We start from the raw sequence: 14803 nt of genomic DNA on the forward strand, positions 1-14803 counted from the left end.
GGGACCTAAAATCGGGAAGGGGGGGCCCACTGAGTGCCAGCCTCCTATCCTTGCTATCGCTTCCTCTCCCCCATTGTGGCTCCCCACCCTGTGAATCCCCTCCTGCCTTCTCTTACTTGTGGCTTGGGTCTCTCGGAGATGGGTTCTAGTTAAGTGCCTGTTTGGCAGTTCCTCTGGCTGTCCCTCCTGAAAATAGGCGATGCAGGGAAGTGCAAGTATAATTCAATGTGAAAGCATATATAGAAAGTAAAATGAAGTGAGAAAAAGGAGACAGCAATAAGTAAAATAATGTTTTTGTTATTATGTATAAAAATCGGCAACAATATGTAAAATCTAAAGAAAGGTGATTCTACACTAGTGAAAGGACATTTTCAATACCAGGGAGGTTGTTTGGCAGTATCTTTGACTGATGATACCATGAAAAATGCGCTTGCATCTGAAAATACAGCACATCATCTTCTCTGGTGAAGGTTAGCAGGTTTAATGGGGTAGGTCCATCAACTGCACGTACTTCATCTACGTTGAAGTTTTTGGTGAGGGACCAATGGTGGGAAGCTTGTGAAGGAGCAGGGCAAATCACACAGCAATGTCCTGATGTCCAGATTTAGCTGTACGTGTTTGCAAGTTGCTGTCCAATTTACTCCATAATAGTGCTAAGTGCTGTTTATCTTGCTGCTATTCCTGCTATGACATCCAGGCCAATATAAATGGTAACAGTGTAGTTTTCAGAGCGACAAGGTACTGATTATATTTTCACAAGCATCATTCCCACAATGAGTGACATTTTCATGGTTTGTGGCATCTTTCAAACTTTCTTGAGTATGTTTCAACCTTGTAACAACCTTGCTGTCGGGACATCTGTCTATGATGGGATATCTTACCCTTTGTTGTCATTTCTGTCTCTGTCTTGCTGTCATTTCATTTGTGTTCATAATGCATCACTAAAACAGTGTAAATCCTAACTTAATGAATGTAACTGATTCTAAACTGACTAATAGCCTGAAGTTTAAATAAGTTTGCGGATGTTTTATTGGAATCGATCTATGCAAATTCTTTCAATTGTTTTGCAGGAGAATATATTGAGGGATTGTCCGAACAGGATCTACTCCTAATCCACTCGTGTAGGCAGTGGACTACAGTGACTGCACACAGTTTAGAAGAGGGCCACTATGTTATTGGACCGAAGATAGACATCCCACTACAATACCTTGGTAAGAAAACAAGAAGATGAGAGTTGCTTTTTCCCAAATTTGGATAGAGTGTATAGGTAACCAAGAACTCAGTTTCATCTTCTGTACCCAACTGAACATATGCCTTGTCATATGCAATTGGAAGGCAGTACAAAGAAGTATGGCAACTTCACTTCATGGACCCAGAACCATTTTTCAGCAAATACTCACAGTTAAACACCAAGAGACAAATATAGCCCGATGGTCATTGATTTGAGTGGATATACGGGAGAGAAACCTATGCTGTCAAAGTGAAATAAGAATCAGATTTATTTTTTCCAATTAAGGAGCAATTTAGCGTGGCCAATCCACCTACCCTGCACATCTTTGAGTTGTGGGGGTCAGATCCACACATACACGGGGATAATGTGCAAACGCCACATGGACAGTGACCCGGGGCTGGGATCGAACCTGGGTTCTCGGCGTCGTGAGGCACCATTGCGCCACCAGGCTGCCCATGAATTAGATTTTGAAAGTGAAATAGATATTGATGCCCAGCTGAACCCAGTGTCTTAAAAACCTTAATTATTTACCCAGGCTAATGATGTGACATTGTGCTTGAACATTATTCTGAAAACTGTAACTCTATAATCAACAGTCAAACCCAGAATGTAGTTTAATCTGTGCAAATGATAATATTAGTAAATTGTTAACAGTGCTTTTCTTAATCACATCATCACTCCTTTCTAACTTGCTTCTTACCGAAATAGTGAGGATACTTTTGGAGGAAAGGGCCAATGAAAAATAATGCAGCCCTTCCATTTCTATTTAATTGTACATATACAACATTCAGCAAATTAATATCTACTAGTTATAGAAATGCGTGAATAGAAATTGGTGAAATCAATTATGAATGATATTGAGGCATTACAACTATTCTTTCTGTGCTTAGCGTCATACTGAATGGAGGTGTTTTGTGTAAAAGCTTACGTGGAATGTTAATGTGCTTTACACTAAAGATGCGTGGGAGTAATGATGTGTTTGTAGTGAATGCCTGGTTCTTGGCAAATTCAGGACTTCAGTGCAGTCATAATGGAGATAGCCTACTCTTGTTTTTACTATGTTTAAGAGCTATTTGATTCCATACATTTGGTTTTATTAAAAATTAACTATATGAAAAACTGTTTACCAAAACTAAGCTGTTTTGCAATTTCAGTGCACTATTGTCAGTCCAGTTTCAGGCACGACAGACTGAAGCAAGATCAGGGCGCAACTTTTAGCTTCTGAATCGGGTGCGTGGGCAAAGGATGGGGGAAGAGGGGGGAGGGGAAGGAGAAGGGGGTTGTGCCCTGAATGGTTTGATTTTTGCTCCACTCTGTGGAATTGGGCTCACCATCCCCAGAACGAGTGCAGAGACAGCTACAGGAGCTGTGGATGGTGAGGCTGGCTGATTAAAAGTTGGTGCTCTGGCACTTCTTCCCAGTTGTAATCAAAACATTAAACAAAAAACCCCTTTAGCCCTCACTCCTCATATCCCCTTGCTCTTCTTCATCAACGCAATCCCTATCCAGGCCAACTCATGTCACCACATGCCTCCACTCACCCCCATGGCTCCTCATACCCTCCATCCCAACCTATGATGCTCTATTCACCCAATGGCCCTTTATAACCATTGTGCCAATTCATGCCCCCCCATCCAACCTTTCTTTGCCTTTGCACCATAGAAACTCACCCAGTATCCACCACAGGCAGACTTCAGGAGCCATTTGGAGATGAAATGAAATAAATTTCTGAGCATCTATTACAGATTTCATTATTTTAAAAAAGCACTAATTGATAAGAAAACCTATTCAATACATTTGAATCCATTCATGTGCAGAATACTGTATAAAACAAATGTTTGTATTCGTAGTCCCACATCAAAGACATCATGGGCAAAATTCTCCAGTATCGGCGCGATGTCCGCCGACCGGCGCCAAAAACGGCGCTAATCAGTCCGGCATCGCACCGCCCCAAAGGTGCGGAATCCTCCGCATCTTGGGGGGCCAAGCCCTAACCATGAGGGGCTAGGCCCGCGCCGGTCTGATTTCCGCCCCGCCAGCTGGCGGGAAAGGCCTTTGGTGCCCCGCCAGCTGGCGGGAAAGGCCTTTGGTGCCCCGCCAGCTGGCGCGGAAATGACATTGCCGGGCGGCGCATGCGCGGGAGCATTAGCGGCCGCTCATGGCATCTTCGCGCATGCGCTGTGGAGGGAGTCTCTTCCGCCTCTGCCATGGTGGAGACCGTGGCGAAGGCGGAAGGGAAAGAGTGCCCCACGGCACAGGCCCGCCCGTGGATTGGTGGGCCCCGATCGCGGGCCAGGCCACCGTGGGGGCACGGACCCTGCGGGGGGTCGGAGAATCTCACCCCTAATCACTTTATGATCACTTGGAGCAATCCATAAATCTGTAAACTTAAGCCCCCTGTGGAAGCAGTCAAGTAGAAATATTGGTGTAATGATGGCACTAATGTAAGCCTTATGTAGGCGAACAGGCGGGATTCTCTGTAGGCGGGATCCTCCGCTTCGCCAGCAGCACACTCACATCCACAGATTTCCCAACAGCGTGGTGGTGGCCACAATGGAAAACTCTATTGTCTGGCTGCCGGCACGGAGGATCCCGCTGCCGGCAGGGGCGTACTTAGCCAGATAATGGGTCTGGTGGGATGGAGAATCCCGCCCACTATCTATTGAAATTAAAGGAACCACTTTTTTTTCAATTTCAGGCTGTTTCTTTTGTTTCAAAACAAGAGCGGAACATTTACATGATGTGACAGCTTGACAATTCCGCAGACTTTATCCACTTTTTATGCACATTCATGTTTACTCTTAACAATCCCAGAAGGGTACCTTTCTTCACCTGACCGCTTCAAAGAAGTCCAGTAGGTTTAGACATTTCAAACAAATTTGTAAAGCCCACAAGTCATGTTTCAGAAATATGGGTGACCAAAATTGCTTCTGTTTGCAGTGACACCTTTAAACATACTACAGCCTCTGTGAACAGTGGGTCTATGATATTCATCCTGCCACCTTTCCTTCACAGCCCCCCCCCCCCCCCCCCCCCCACCCCCAGAGAGAACAACAGGACACCTGCTTTGTCTGGCTTCAGCTCCAACACTGAAAACAAAACTAAAACACACCCTGCAGCAAACAGCCTAAAACAAAAGTAAAAGCTGACAGACAACCCAGCTCCACCCACACTCTGACATCACTGATAAACACCCATTTCTTAAAGGTACATTTCACATGACACCTCCCCAAAGAAAAAAAAATAAACCATCAACTTCAAGATGGTTTCATAGTTCACCTTTTCACTATCCTTTAAGAAATGCACACAGTAAATATACTTTTTCGTTTAAAAAAAAAACCAACACATGCAAACAGATATAATAATATAGTCCATATTTGTTCTTCTTCCTCCAACTGAAATCCTTCTCGATTGACAGTCTCTTTGAACAAGAAGGTCTCTACACGATCAGTCCATTTCTCTACACCTCGGCATGTCTCTTTAAAGTCAGATACTTTAGTTCAATCTGATCACAGAGTCCCTTGTAATTTTCCAACACATCAGCATTGGTTATCACAGCTTTCAGGCAGTCAAATGCCTGTTGAAAGTCGGTTGTCCATTGAAATTTTCGACGTTTCTTCAGCAATTCCATCAGTGGCGCAATCACGCGACAAAACATTTGCACAAATGTTCGATCCAATCCACTCATGCCAAGAAATCGCATTATTTCCTTTTGGCTTGAGGGTATCGGAAACCCCTCAATAATTATTGGTTTCACATCCCGTGTGACCATTCGACCCTGTCCAATTGTATGGCCAAGGAAAGTGACTTGGACTTTTCCAAATTCATTTTCGGCTAGGTTTATCATCAAACCTGCCTCCTGAAGTCAATCGAATAATTCCATCAGATGTTTAAAATGTTCTGTCCATGTCTGGTTGAAAATTACCAGATCGTCGATGTATACCGCACAATTGAGTAATCCTGAAACAACGTTTTTAGTTAACCGTTGAAATGTGGCTGGGGCGTTTTTCATGCCAAATGGCATAACTTTGAATTGGGATATACCACCTGGAGTCACAAAAGCTGACATCTCCTTCGCCCTTTCGGATAATGATACCTGCCAGTAACCTTTAAGTAAATCCAATTTGGAAATAAAAGCTGATTGTCCCACTTTCTCAATGCAATCCTCCAAACGTGGGATAGGATAAGAGTCCATTCTTGTAACTGCATTAACCTTTCTATAGTCCACACACAACCGTTGGGTACTATCTGGTTTAGATACCATCACTATGGGTGAGCTCCATTGGCTGCAACCCACTTCAATTATGCCATTCTTCAGCATACTCTCAATCTCTCTATTAACCTGTGCCAACTTTAAAGGATTAAGTCTATATGGATGTTGTTTGATAGAAACAGCATTTCCCACATTTACATCATGTATAGCCATTTTAGTACTTCCCAATTTATCTCTTGCCCAAACTTGCCCATGTGGTATCAATAACTCTTTCAGGTCAGTTCATTTTTCCTCTGGAAGGCAACTTAACAATTCATTCCAATTTTTAAGAACATCCTCATTTTCCAATTTAATTTGAGGTATGTCAAATTCACAGTCATCTGGATTTGGTTCGTCACTTTGAGTTAGAATCATTGAAACCTCCTTTTTCTCTCCTTCCTTTCAAAGTACCTTTTAAGCATATTCACAGGACACACTCGGTGAGTCTTCCTTCTATCTGGTGTTTTTACCACATAATTCACCTCACTTAATTTCCTTTCAATCTGATATGGTCCACAAAACCTAGCTTTTAAAGGCTCCCCTACCACTGGTAACAACACTAAAACTTTATCCCCACTGGCAAAACTACGAACTTTGGATTTCTTCTCCGCTATCCGTTTCATCACATTTTGTGCAACTTTCAAGTGTTGTCTAGCCAATTCACCTGCTCTATTTAATCGTTCCCTCAAATTTGACACGTAATCCAATAATGCAAGTTCTGACTTCTCACTCACCAATTTTTCCTTAATCAATTTAAGTGGTCCTCTTACCTCAAGACCAAAAATTAGTTCAAAAGGACTAAATTTGGTTGACTCATTCAGTGCATCCCTACTTACAAACAGTACGAATGGAATTCCTTTATCCCAATGCTCTGGATAATCGAGACAATAAGCCCTCAACATTGTCTTTACTGTCTGATGCCACCTTTCTAACGCTCCCTGCAAATCTGGATGGTACGCAGTTGATTTAAATTGTTTTATTCCTAAGCTATCCATAACTTCTTTTAATAACCTGGAGGTAAAATTTGATCCTTGATCAAATTATATTTCTGTGGGTGGTCTATATCTAGTAAAGAATTTAAGTAACTCCTCCACAATCTTTTTAGCTGTAATATTATGTACTGGAATGGCCTCTGGAAACCTAGTAGACACATCCATTATAGTCAAAAGATATTGATTCCCACTTTTTGTTTTCGGAAGTGGTCCTACGCAATCAATTAGGACCCTTGTAAAAGGTTCCTCAAATGCTGCAATGGGTGTTCAGGGCGCTGGTTTTATCACTGCTTGAGGTTTCCCTATCACTTGACATGTGTGACATGATTGATAAAATTTAACTACATCTTTATGTAGTCCAGGCCAATGAAAATGTTTTTGTATTTTAGTTTGAGTTTTCCTTATTCCCAAATGACCTCCCACTGGTACCTCATGTGCAACTTGCAACACCTCCTTTCTATACCCTACCGGCAATACTACTTGATGAACTTCTGCCCACTTTTAATCCGCCTGCATATGTAAAGGTCTCCATTTTATCATCAAGACACGGTAATAACACTCTGGTATACACTTAGATTCCTTTTCCGTGTATGCTTTCTGACACATCTGTTTATTTCTACATCTTTCTGATGTAACTCCGCCAATTTTCCTGAACTAAAAATATCCACCTCATCCTCCACCTGTTCTTTTTCAACCATCTGATCAAAAATTGTTTCAGATAATTGCACTTCACCTTTATCTTCACTCTCTGATTTCTCCTCTTGTCTTAACCTGTGACTTTGCGACCTTGTTACTACACAATCCGGAAAAATCCCAGGATATTCATCCTTGAATACTTCAGTTGACTGATTTTCCACTGGCTTATCAACCACAGTAGGCATAACTCCTACCTGCAATCCAGCTATATCATTACCCAAGATAAACTGTATTCCTGGACAAGATAGTTTCTCTATTACTCCTACTACCACCTCACCACTCTTCACTGGACTTTCCAACCTTACCTTATATAATTGAACACTACTCCTGTCACCCTGAATTCCACATATTACCACCTTTTCTGGCAACATTCTTCCCAAACTACATAACTCCTCATCTCTTACCATTAAAGATTGACTAGCCCCTGTATCTCTTAAAATTGTGACTTCTTTACCTGCTCCTCCTGATACACATGAGTAAACTTTACCCACACAAGTAAATTCTTCAAAGAGATCTGGCACCTTCTTATCAATCACCTCTAGATCAGGCTGTACAATCTTTTGTACCTCCTTCGCTTCACTTGGGCTTTCCTTTACCACTTTAACAAACCCCACTGTCTTATCCTGTTTTGCCACATCAGCTTTCCCTGTGCTTTTCTTCAATCACCAATCCTATGACTTTACATGGCCTAGTTTATTACAGTGAAAACATTTGAAACTTTTCATGTCTCTTCCACCCTCCTGGATTTCCTTTTTAATCTGAGGTACACTCTCCTTATTATCTCCCGTCAGATCACCTTTACTTTTACCACTTGGGTATTTCTCATGTCCCCAATTTCTATCCCTCACAGGCTTAAACTGATGTCAGAAACCAAGCTTTGATTTATGAACTAATTCATAATCATCTGCCATTTCGGCTGCTAACCTTGCAGTTTTAACCCTCTGTTCTTCCACATGAGTTCTCACTACATCAGGAATTGAATTTTTAAACTCCTCCAAAAGCATAATTTTTCTGAGAGCTTCATACGTTTGGTCTATTTTCAAAGCCCTTATCCACCTATCAAAATTATTCTGTTTGAGCCTTTCAAACTCCATGTATGTTTGACCAAATTCTTTCCTTAAATTTCTAAACCTTTGTCTGTATTCTTCAGGCACGAGTTCATATGCACCTAAGATGGATTTTTTCACCTCCTCATACGTCCCAGATACCTCCTCCGGTAGAGATGTAAACACTTCACTAGCCCTACCTATTAGCTTTGTTTGAATCATTAATACCCACATGTCCTGGGCCATTTCATTTGTTTAGCCACCTTCTCAAATGAAATGAAAAAGGCTTCTACCTCCTTCTCGCCAAACCTTGGCAATGCTTGGATATTTTTAAATAGATCCCCACCAAGCCTTCGACTTTGATGCTCTTTCTCACTAGCCTCATCACTATCATCCAACTGTACATTTCCCTTTACGTCTACCAATTTTAACTGACTGTCATGTTTCATGGCCATTTTCTGAAGTTCAAACTCTCTCTCTTTATCTTTTTCCTGATCTGTATCTCCCTTTCTCTTTCTTTTTGTTCTGCTAGGGCCATTCTTTCTTTTCTCCTTTCTTCTCTCTCCTTTTCTTATTCCTCTCTCTCTTTCTTTTTCTTCTCTTTCGTATTCAAACTGCTTTAATTCTTTCTCATGTTCCATTTGTTTAATTTGTAACTGAATTTTTTGCCATTTCCAATGAGTCTAAACTGTATCTCAGGCAACTTTAAATGCTTAGCACCCCCCCTTAATGGCCTCATCTTTTCGCATTTTGTCAGGTAATGTTAACTGCAATGTTTTTTGCCAAATCTAACAGTCTGCTTTTAGTCTTTGTCCGTAAGGTACTGCGTGTGACCGTCTCCACCCCCAAAACCTTCAGAGCCTCTGAAAGAGCCATTGTCCACACCAACTCCCCACTTAAACTAGAATACCACACCTGAAAAGCACCCACTATATGGTCACCCCTCACTGTCTTTAAGTTCACTACGCCAATCCAATAGTTCGACTTGTATCCCCCTTGACCCCCTAATTTGTTATGGGCCAGGGTTTAGAGAACCCCAAAGTGTATCATGGAGTGCACCTGACCCACAACTTTTAATAGATTGTGGTATGGGGAGCACACAGCACACTCTACAGGTGGGGTACAGCAGAAATCGAAAAGTATTTTTTATAGCAAAACAATGTTTATTCTATGAATTCAAGTTAACCTTTTTAAAACATACAGTGAACATCTTAGCAACGATCAATTCAAATACAACCCCCAAAGAACACAACACTAAGTAATCCTTAATAACTTCCCAAACAACATCCAGAAGACAAAAGAAACACCTTTTAACAGAAGCACATTAGTTTTACATTCACTACTGAGAACATTTATAATTCTGAATTCACCAAATGATCAAGAGATAGTCTTTTCATGGCAGAGAGATCAACAGTACACCTGCTTGGTCTGGCTTCAGCTCCAACACTGAAAATGAAACTAAAACACACCCTGCAGCAAACAGCCTAAAATGAAAGGAAAAAGCTAACAGAATTCCCAGCTCCACCCACACTCTGACATCACTGATAAACACCCATTTCTTAAAGGTACATTTCACATAAATGTACCTATTAACTGAACCAGTTTCACTCATAAGATTGGATTTTTAATTTGTGATTGGAACCAGAAATGGGGGATAGTTCTAGGTCCCAACCCCATATGGTATGACGTAGGTGTGCCCACAGGAATATTGAAATCTTCAGTCATATAAAGGCCAGTGAGTGTGTTAACCTTCCAATCAAGAATAGCGGGTGGATTCCTGACACTGGCGGGCCAATGGGAGGCCCTCTAGCACTGAGGTGGACAATCCCACCGAGGTTGGTGCTGCTGATCTAAAAATGCAGACCACGAGGGACAAGCAAAATAAGTTTATTTTGATGTAGAATGCCACAGCCCCCTGACCAATATTCCGGAGGGGTAACCTCTCCACAAAACAGCCAGCGGTAGCAGCTGTGACCCATCCGCCATAATGGGTCTGGGGTGGGAGTCTTTCCTGTGATCCTTCGGTCTCGCCCATCTGTCCCTGCCCTGAGTCTGCCATGGTCCAGGCCAACGTGAGCTTGCCTGTACTACTGACTGGAAATTCCAGGCGTCATGGAGGTGGGACCAATTAACAATAATTATCATCAATTGGCTGCCCGCTGCTTCATGGCACAGAGGCTAACAGTGCCAAATTCTGTGCCTACCTGTCTCTGATCTGTACCCCCATCTGATTTAAAGATCTATCCTGTAAGGGTTAATTTTGATAAAACTGCTGTAATGCAACTCTGTTACTCTGTGCTGCAATTCTGGCAATTCTGGCCAGGTAGACAGACTGACAGCCATGGGGAGCAGATTATCCTTTAGCTCTGCTGGCGTATGCTTGTACCCTTTTTCGTGGTCGTCTTTTTCTCTTCTGCATTATTAAAGGAGTTTCTGTTTTCCTTTCCTGATCTTAATGCTCCCCATGTTATATCTCTAAAATGCTTATATTTTTCAGCTTTAGGCTTTGCCAGATTATGAGTGGTGCTTGGAGATCAACATGATTGAATCAGTGGAATATGACTGAAAATGTCTCTTGGAAGTTTCTAATGAAAACGTTTTTGAAAATCTGTATTTGCATTGGTCGTTTCAAAAAATTGGTCCCTGACTTTGTCTGTCGTGTGATTGTGGCATTTTGGCAAACATCAAAACTTCAAATAACTGTCATAAATGAAGGGCAACAGTTGTTATATTATTTTATATGTTATATTATTGGGCAACATGCTAGCACAGTGGTTAGTATTGTTGCTTCACAGCGCCATGGTCCCAGGTTCGATTCCCCGCTGGGTCACTGTCTGTGCAGAGTCTGCACGTTCTCCCCGTGTCTGCGTGGGTTTCCTCCAGGTGCTCCGGTTTCCTCCCACAAGTCCCGAAAGACTTGCTTGTTAGGTGAATTGGACATTCTAAATTCTCCCTCAATGTATCTGAACAAGCGCTGTAGTGTGGCGACTATGGTACTATGAAGTTATTTTCGTAGTAACTTCATTGCAGTGTTGCTGTAAGCCTACTTGTGACAATAATAAAGATTATTATTTTGGTTTCCATTTATAACATGTATTTTGAATAATACTGCCTGGTTTGCATTTTGGATTGGTCTACAAGTATAATTTTACTTCCATCTCCTATCAATTGGGGAAAATACTACTGTGGAAACTATTCCTGAAGTGATACCGTTTAGACATTTTTATAAATTCAGATACTGTGGTGCAGCCAAATTTTGTGATGGTACAAAGACACATGGGAAAGCAAACTGTGAGGAGTATACAAAGAGTCTGTAAAGGAATATAGATAGCTTAAGTGAGCGGGCAAAACAAGTGGCAGATGGAGTACAAAGTGGGAAAATGAGAGGCTGTCCACTTTGCAGGAAGCAACGGGGAGCAGAATATTATTTAAACAGAGGGAAACTGCAGAATGCTGCAGTACCGAGGGATCCTCTGGTGTTCTTGTACATGAATCACAAAATGCTAGCATGCAGGTATTGAAGTATAAAAGTAGGGAAGCCTTGCTACAACTGTACAGTCGGGCCTTGGTGAGATCACACTTGTATCCAGTTTTGGTCTCCTTGCTTAAGGAAGGAGATACTGAGGTGAAGGGGTTGTTTTTGAGGAAAGGCTGGGCAGGTTGGGCCTATACTCATTGGAGCTCAGAAGATTAAGCGATGATCTTTTGGAAAGATACGAGATCCTGAGGAAGCTTGACAGGATAGATGGTGAGAGGATACTTCCCCTGATGAGAAAATTACAAATTGTGGGCATAATTTCAAACGAATGAATTTCCCATTTAAGATGGAGATGAGGAGGAATTTCATCTCTTGAGGGTCGTTTGTCTTTGGAATTCTTTTCCTCAGAGAGCAGTGGAGTCTGGGTTACTGAATATATATGGCTGAGTGAGACGGATTCTGACGGTGAAAGAGTCTAGCATTATGGGGGGACAGGCAGGAAAATGGAGTTAAGGCCACAATCCGATCAGCCATAATTTATTGAATGGCGGAGCAGGTGCGAATCAAATGGCCTACTCCTTCTCCTATTTCTTATGATTTTAAGGCCCTATGGCTTCAGAAGAAATAGAGGGGGATTAATCCGACAATATGTTGATACAGTTGACATTGAATAGACAATTTTGTTGGAGCTCAGTGGTAACACTTTGAATAGTAACATTGGCCGGAGTTCCCCAACCCCACTCGCCAATGGGATCTTCCAGTCCCACCAAAGTCAATGGACCTTTTATCGTCTGCCATGGAGGAACCCGCCATGGTGGAGGTGTAAAATCCTGCTCATGGTGTCATTGTTTTATGTTTGACCTAAATATGACTTCAGTTGTAGCAGGTTCTCTGACAAGTATACAAGCCTTACCTAGCAGCCCAGAGTACTCTGAGAACGTGGCATCACACTAATGGATTGTGCACTAACTTTTGTTAGAATTGGGAGCAATCATATTGCAAATGTGGCAATTGTCAGCTGTTGCAAAGTTTATTCAGTGAATCCCTGGTGTGACCACCTTTGGAACTGATCAGTTTATATATGGACAGGTGGTCACAGTGCAGGCTTAAATCTAATTTATTACAAGAAGTTAAAACTGGGGCGGATGTTATATATGATCTTGCCACACAAGAGGCCACAAATTCTGTGTCTCTGGTACAGATGTGGTAGGGGCAACTTTCAGCTGCCTGTCATAGATCCCCATCCCAAATCCTTCAAATGAGACTATTTAAATATTCGGGTTAGGCATTTGAGGATGGCTGTGACCCACAGAGGGGAAGGAACTTGCTACTTTAAGATGGGGAGCCCAAGGCCTGGATTGGGCTAAAGAAAACAAATTACATTTCTTAAATCTTATTTTCTGGAGTGCAGTGTGAATTATTTCCGAACAGCGGGCAATCCTTCTTGAATCAATTGTTTTTGCCACCTCCACCTGTAGTTCCACAACAGGACCCATACAGCAGATAGAGGAACTAGGATGGATACTATTGGCTAACTTCCTGAGAACTATGAGGACACTCACTGGAAAATGTCCCTGACTGCCACAGGGACACAGCCCAAGAAACACTTCCCCCTTCCGCTTCCCTTGGCCCTACCAGCGCCCATAGTAACATTTCAATGATTTTAGGAATCAATGGGAACCTAAATATAAATTTCTGCTTTCTGCTGTACCCATTGTCAATTGTGTCCCACTTCTGATTTGTGCAACCTCTGTCTGATAGCCTCCGATGTTAACATGAGTCATCTGGCAGGAACTATAATTGGGAGTCAGACACCAGTTTTGCAGGGCACCCAATTTGACATTGACTTTAACAGAGATTAAAATTAGGTGGAGTGTAAACCAACTGAGCTGAATCTATCCTGTTCCTCTCGGACATGTTGCATTAAAATGTAGATGTTCGCCTATTCGACTGATTGCTGATGTTGTATTATGGGCTTGGAGCTTTTTGTTGAAATGAATTGGAAATTAAACTTCAAGTGTTGACACAGATCTACAGGACGATGATGGGAAGCAAAGTTAATGTCCGAGATAATCCTGCAGAGTAGGGTGAAAACATTTTTTTAAAAATGTAGAGTACCCAATTATTTTTTCTCTAATTAAGGGGTAATTTAGCATGGCCAATCCACCTAACCTGCACATCTTTGGGTTGTGGGGGTGAAACCCACGCAGACACGGAGAGAATGTGCAAACTCCACATGGACAGTGACCCAGGGCCGGGATTTGAACCCAGGTCCTCAGCGCCGTAGTCCCAGTGCTAACCACTGTGCCACGTGCCGCCCTCAAGTAGGGTGAAAACATAACAGGCTCCAACACTGAATGAAAGCTAAGCGCCCAGTACATTTAATTACTGTTGACATCATAGTATCCACATATCTATGTCTCGGCACAGAGCTGCTTTTGTTAGACCTACTGAAATTTTTTTTAGCATACAGGCAAGAATGGTCAGTCGAGATTACTGTAAAAGTTAATCTAAAACCATGCATCTATTACCTCTGCATCAGCAAATTAATTTGAAGCAGTCGTGGATAGTACTGATTCTCCCAGACAAAGGCCAACTGCACTGAATGTTGGGTTTATTTTATGACTACATGCTGATTAATCATTTGAATATTTACTGTCAGTGACTCAGTTGGAGTGTCTCATAATAATCTGTTTGCAATTTGGCTCCTTACCCAGAATCATGTTTTCTGGTATACTTAGTTTTCAACTCTTTCAATATTTGATTCAAAGATCATTGTTATTCAGAGTTACTTTTTGCAAATGCTTGCCAGAGCTGTCAATCACGATGACCTTGGTCTTGGATCATTCCATCCCTTTTCAAACATTCAGGGAATTGAGCGACTCGTCTTGCAAAGTGGCGGTCCCATCAGGTTTGTGCTGGCATTTGGTTATCAATCTTTGATTAAAAAGCTGAAAATGTCTTGGACATGAAGGGCTGGATTCTTACGACCAGAAAGTCGGTGGCGTCCCCGCACCGATCCTGCATCCAGTGGGGGGCTAGCAGCCGCACAGCATAAAGCCGGCAGCGGATACGGCTGGAGAATAGCCGGGTCCGTGGCCGCGCATG

At 42.2% G+C, this 14803-nt stretch overlaps 1 protein-coding gene across 3 annotated transcripts in view; it reads left to right on the plus strand.

Annotated features, from left to right (window-relative positions):
• Window positions 1–14803, plus strand: part of gareml (GRB2 associated, regulator of MAPK1-like) — a 312284-nt gene that overhangs the window by 64334 nt on the left and 233147 nt on the right. For all 3 annotated transcript variants that reach the window (XM_072498983.1, XM_072498985.1, XM_072498986.1), the window contains exon 2: window positions 1071–1211. The gene's annotated coding sequence lies outside the window, so the exon portion shown is untranslated. The remainder of the gene's footprint in view (window positions 1–1070; window positions 1212–14803) is intronic.

This window comes from Scyliorhinus torazame, chromosome 4 (assembly GCF_047496885.1).
Source record: "Scyliorhinus torazame isolate Kashiwa2021f chromosome 4, sScyTor2.1, whole genome shotgun sequence".
Classification (NCBI taxonomy): domain Eukaryota; kingdom Metazoa; phylum Chordata; class Chondrichthyes; order Carcharhiniformes; family Scyliorhinidae; genus Scyliorhinus; species Scyliorhinus torazame.